A 6,013-nucleotide genomic window follows, 5' to 3' on the forward strand; every position below is an offset into this window, starting at 1 on the left:
ACACTCAGCATACTTGGATATGTTGTTGCGGGGAGGTTGTTGTCAGTCATGTTCTTGTTTCCCTACTGTATTAACAACAAGCACAGTTTTCGCCCTGATTCAAAATTAATGATCTTCTCCAGTAAGAAAATGCACATTTCTAAATTTTGCATTCCTTCCCAAAATAGGAAAGAATGCGGGAGGAAAAAGTACATTTCTTTCAGACATTTTAGGAAAACATAGTTGGTGCTGGTATTCCCCCAGTCTCACGAGAAAGCTCTCTTTTCATAATGCAAGCTTTATTGGCTTTGTGCTGTTACTGCAGCTGGGTTGGTACAGTTCAGGCTCCAGTGGTGTCGTACAGTAGTGGAATGACACTGCTTCCTGTTTGTTGCACTTTAATTTCCCTCCAAACAGTTGCGACACAGAGGGTGTCTCAAAAATCATGGCTCAGTCAATCAAAAGTTCATTTTAAAGAATAAAGTCATTCACTGCAAGTTTTGTCTGTTGCAGTTTTCCAATCAGACAGACTGGAATTACTGAAATGGTGCTACTTGATTGGATTATGGTGGACACTGCAGTGTCAGAGAGAGAGAGAAAGAGAGAGAGAGAAAGAGAGAGAGATGACTGTTGTGTGATCAGAGCTACAACTGTTGTCAACTCCTTGTCAGTCCTCCAGATCTCTATGGGACTTGGCCATGGGCCCCAGAGATGCATGATGTTTGAGACAGAGAAGTTTAATGTAAACTGTCACACGGCTCCACTGGTGCCTACCACCAGTTGTGTAGAAACGAGCATAGACCTGATTACAAACCAGATCCACATTTATTACTGTTCCCAGTTTGACCTTGAGCTGCCGTTCGTTGCCTCAACGCAGTGGGTTTCTGTGGCTTTAAATAATGATGAACCCACTCCAGAAGCAAAGCCCCTGATGTGATGCTCAGCATGTATATGTGTAGTTAAAAAAAATACACACACGGCCCAACAAGGTTGTCGGTTTAACTGTGGGAACTGTGACTTATTGTAGGTCAATAACCACTAATGCCAGACAACGGAAAACACAACACAGCAAATCTGGACTGGGTTTTGATTCCAACAGTCAACAAATCTTCACAGTAGTAGTCCGAATACTTGGTTTCTGGTCCTTTGTGTGTGGTTTTGAATTTGTCCCCTTCAGCAGCTATTGTCGTTTATGTATAGACTAGGCACGAGGTGGCCAATAAGTGGGTCAGGGTCCAACAGTAGATCACAAAGGGAGTGCTGGTAGATTATGAGCGATGAAAATATAATAAATAAATATAAATTCAAATTATATATTTTTAATTATATAGTGTGTAGGAGTGACAATATACTGTATGAATTAAAATATATTGTAGTATATTGAGCTATATGCATTTAATCAGTACCCTAAAATATAATGCATGTATAAAGTATATTCAGTTATTGAGTAAATATATAATATATATATATAATTTTTTCAATGTAGGCAGATTACTTTAGTCTGGTTATATATGTATATATACACACACACACAAAAGTTATCCACTGAACCATAACAGACCACATAAGCAGCAACACCAAGGGTTAATTCTATTCAACAGATTGAAAAAAAAAAAAGCCCACATGAATGAGTAATTAATGCCTCTACATGACACTATGCAACTGTGTTTTATACAGCAACGAGAGAAACACTGTGGTTGAATTAATAATTCATGTTCTGCAGATGATGCATGAATCGGCTGTCGTACACGTGCCTTTATGACTTTTAAATCAGCGGTAAAACAGACCAGCCACATGTAGAGACTGACCAGGAAGACTATATCAAGCTCTTGTTAAAGGGTGAGGAAAGGAGTCGTTGTTTTTTTTTCTTTGCAACATTTTCTTTTAGAAAAAACAAGCAAAATGTTTGTTGGTTTGGTTTTTTTTTCATATTCTTATATAAGAAGACCTGAGACCCCCAGAGACCAGTGTCCTGGTTCTGGTGTTTTCAAAATAATCACTCAATAGGAAGAAAGCAGAAAAGAGACGGAAGTAAGATAACAAGTGGATAATGTGTTTGTTTGTTTTTCTGAGGATGGGGGGTTAGGATTGAACACTGCAATAAGGCAGAGGCAACAATGGTTAGGAGAGAAAAATTATGAAGGGAAGAGAAGAGCAAAAGAAAGGAGAGAAGATGATGTAAATACAGAGTTTATTACCACATCCTCTAACAGTGGACATTACCACCTGTAATGATGACCTGTTCGTGCCCCCCCCCCCATCTTGTGGTGACCTATTGACCCTGAAAACAAACTATATTTTTATTTTTGATATTATTAATATTATTATTATTATTGTTAAAAAGTATCAAAGTCTGTCAGGTAACAATATGTCACAGGTCACATCCCTTGTTATTTCCCTATTTTCACTATACTTCATATCTATCTGGATTTAATTGGTCAGTTGTTTCATTAGTACAAACATTTGAAATTGATGACCAAACATGACAAGGTTAATAAAAGGCTAGAAAGTGCAAATGCAAAAATATTGAAACACAGATGCTGCTTTGTGGGAAAGCATGTTTGTCTGGAGCAGTTTGGAGTTTGTAATTAAACCTCTGAACAACTGTATTTTCCAGGTTTAATGTCCCAAAAACGTCCCTTCAATCTTGGCTTCACCTGAGTCTTCAGAGGGCTCTTTACACTCAATCTGTTTCCTGACCAAACCTTTGATTATTCACCTTTTCACTGTTGCCAAAAAAGGCAAGTCTAATTTGCATTCTGAGACTTTATAATTGCCTTCTACCGACAAAAGACAAATCCCTTTGCCAATTTCCAAAAAGTTGTTTACCTGAATATGTCAATACTTATACGAATATGTCATACTATCTAAAATTGAATCCAGCATATGGGCACAAAAAATATAAACCTGGAACATTATGTTTTCCTTAATCATTTTTTAAATGTTTAAATTTTGAACGTAGTCAGATGTGAAATTATGCTGTTATTTGATGTCTTAAGGGTTTCTGTTTTGCGGCGAGCATATGCGAGAAAATGAATGCAAACATTTTCAAGAGATTATGAAATGCAAGGCAGAAAAGAAAACACACATTTTCTATCAAATAAATGTTTCAAGCCCCCACTGCCTTTAGTTCTCTCGGCTACATTTATTCACTTAGTAAATGTCAGATCCTTTTCAGATTCTCTGGGCATAAATGCTGACAAATGGGGGGAAAAAACAAAACTTTGCAGCTACCGCATGACTGCTAGGCTACTCTGTATGTTGGAGGGTGAGAAGTCAATTACATTTTCTCTATGATGGTGATTCTTATAGGGATGTAGAAAATTCATTTCACGTTACTGTATCAATATTCCACGCTGCACTGTAGCAAATTAACAATTCACATGCAAATATTCATGCCATCAGTTCCTTTTATTTTGCTTTTATTTCATCTGTTGCGATCACAAATGTAGATCCTTCTGTTCCTCTGTTTTAGTAACCTGATGTTACTGCTTTGTGTTTTTACTGTGTTGAAAAGGAAAAAAACTCAATATATCATCATGCCTATAGTATTACAGTATATTTCAACATATCATATCATTACTCCCTGCATCATGATACATATGGTATCACCACATTCCTGTCAATACACCCCCCACTCCCTTACAATGATTAAAATAGACTTTTTCTTCGACTTTACAGCGGCTCTAACAGTAACGTGGTGAATCACACGATAGCCACTGAAGAGCTTTTTTTTTTTTTATGACCAGTTCTTATCAAAGTGTAAGGGAAAACAGGAGAGATGTAATCCATGATCATGTCCTGATAGCTTTGCCTCGGGGGAACTGTTTATTTTACCTGCTGACATTATCAGGGATATTATGCCCGTGCATGAATCTTACATGATTGGTCTACTGCAGCTAATGAATCTGGCTGTGTGGGCCTTAATACCTGTCACCCTGCCAAAGCCTGGCCAAGCTTGATTGCCTCCAGTCTAAGTAATTTATTTGTTAAGTTTCATTAACAGAAACATTGAGGTTCTTTTCTCAGCGATACAGCAAATCTGTTAATGAACGTGTCAGTTAAGATGAAGACAAAAGCACCAGTTAATTATCTCCTCCAACCTTCTGGGTTGTGGAAATGAAAAAAAGTATAAAGAAATAAGTGTTGTTTACAAAAAATACAGAACAAAAAAAAAAACAAATGGAAATGGTATTGTAGCTAAAGTCAATTAGCTTACTTTCTCTATTTAGTAGTCTTTCCTCTGTTCTGTTTTTCCATTGGTCATATGTACTACTAAATATAGGGGCAAATTATGAGACAATATTTTTATTTATAAAAATAACAAAGCTTATATCTCTTAAGTCTAACACTTCTCCAAACAGCATTCCCATCAGGGAATTCCTTCTCCATAGAATTCTGGCTCATGACTTTATCTCTTTATTTCTTTACCTCGTCTCAGTTCAGTAACAAATCAGTTAAAGATCTCTCACTAAATCCCCTCAGAGCTGTGGTAGACTGTGGGTCTTTTTCATGTACTAAATGCTTACATTTATATGATCAACTGTTAATTACAAAATAATAATAAAAAGAAACACTATTAACCCTGTCACTGTTGCTGCTGATCTTTGTAGATGTGTTGATTGGATTCATTAAACGTTTCCTCAGGTCTTTCACCTTCAAATAAGCTCTGGTCTTCATTTCTCAATTTGTAACAAATCTTTGTTATCTTGTAAATGTGCAAATGTGATTCTGATCAAAAAGCAACAGTGTCTTTGTTATCAGCTGCAGTTTCACCGTCTTTCCTTTGTTATCTTTGCTGTTGCTTTATGTTATTAACAGAAATGAAACACTTTTGCTGTAATTACTTTATGGTTTCAAATGAAATCGGCTGATTGTGTTTTTTAAACAGAACATTGTGTATGTGACCGGTGTATGACATCAGAGTCAAATAGAAGGTTGGAATTGGCTGAAAGCTTGTCTGCAGTTGGAAGTTGTATAAATTAGCCTCACATCACAAATCGTCCGTCTCTACTAATGTCCTTTTTTCTTCTGTGCTGGATAGAGAGACATGAGAGGGAGAGGGAGAGGTGATGGCAGCAAGAGAGGCAAGAAACTTTGCCACGTTACATCATCACCACCTCTTGTTTTGTCATATACAACTTCATCTTAATTCATGTATTCAGCCCACATCACATTCTCACACACCTCTGAGAGAAGAGAACGACTTGTTGGTTCGTTGGTGAGGAGCTGTTGGATTTGGACGTGGTTTGAGGAGCTGATAGAAGGGAGGGACGTACTGTAGGCTGATTTAAAAAAGAGGCCATGGCGCCCTCTGTAATAGTCGGTCAGCCTGTTTAGTCATGGTCCTGGTAAATCTCTCCTGACCTTGGCTGACGCCTGTCTGATTTTACTGCAGTGCTGAAAGAAAAGAGCAGGCAGATGTTGAGCACACTGTCAGGAGGTGAACCTACACACAGATTTACCTCCGCCCGCTCTGTTCTCCCTGTTTGTTCCTACGTAAAACACACACAGAGCGACACACTTGTATTCATCCATGGATACTCACTCACTTTCAAGGGAATCACAGACAGAAGAAAATGAATATGGCTTTCTCCATTGTGGTCTATTTTCTGAATTTGTTCAATGGGCTCAGCTGTGTGTTGAAGTGACATGGTCTTCATATCTATGTACCTCTCTTTAGTCCACTGGTAATTGATTGATATGAGATGAGATCTTTTTAGCATTTTTTTTTTCTGGAACAGTGTTAAACTAGTTTGGCAGCCTGTGGATTAAAGCCAGTGTCAGAGGTGGAGAGTGAGTCATCAGTGATTCATTCGGGGTGGTGGAGGGGGCACATTTAACGGTCTGTGGGTAAAAGCTTTTACTGAGCGACCTGTGGAGTCTTTTAGAGAGGAAAGGAAGAAAGGGCAGTGGTCTGGGTGAGAGTGGTCATTGGACATTGTTGTGTGAGTCCGCCAAATGTGTGAGTCCGCGTAAATGTCCCAGTGGGGGAGGGGGGGGGGGGGGTGCGGCCCCCCGCCCCCCTTCCCCC

At 38.5% G+C, this 6,013-nt stretch overlaps 1 protein-coding gene across 5 annotated transcripts in view; it reads left to right on the forward strand.

Moving 5' to 3' along the window:
• The window catches only part of LOC103389709 (interleukin-1 receptor accessory protein-like 1), a 185,846-nt gene that overhangs the window by 69,440 nt on the left and 110,393 nt on the right, over positions 1-6,013 (forward strand). The gene's annotated exons all lie outside the window — the stretch shown is intronic.

Source organism: Cynoglossus semilaevis, chromosome 14, assembly GCF_000523025.1.
Source record: "Cynoglossus semilaevis isolate Cse_v1.0 chromosome 14, Cse_v1.0, whole genome shotgun sequence".
Taxonomy (NCBI): Eukaryota; Metazoa; Chordata; class Actinopteri; order Pleuronectiformes; family Cynoglossidae; genus Cynoglossus; species Cynoglossus semilaevis.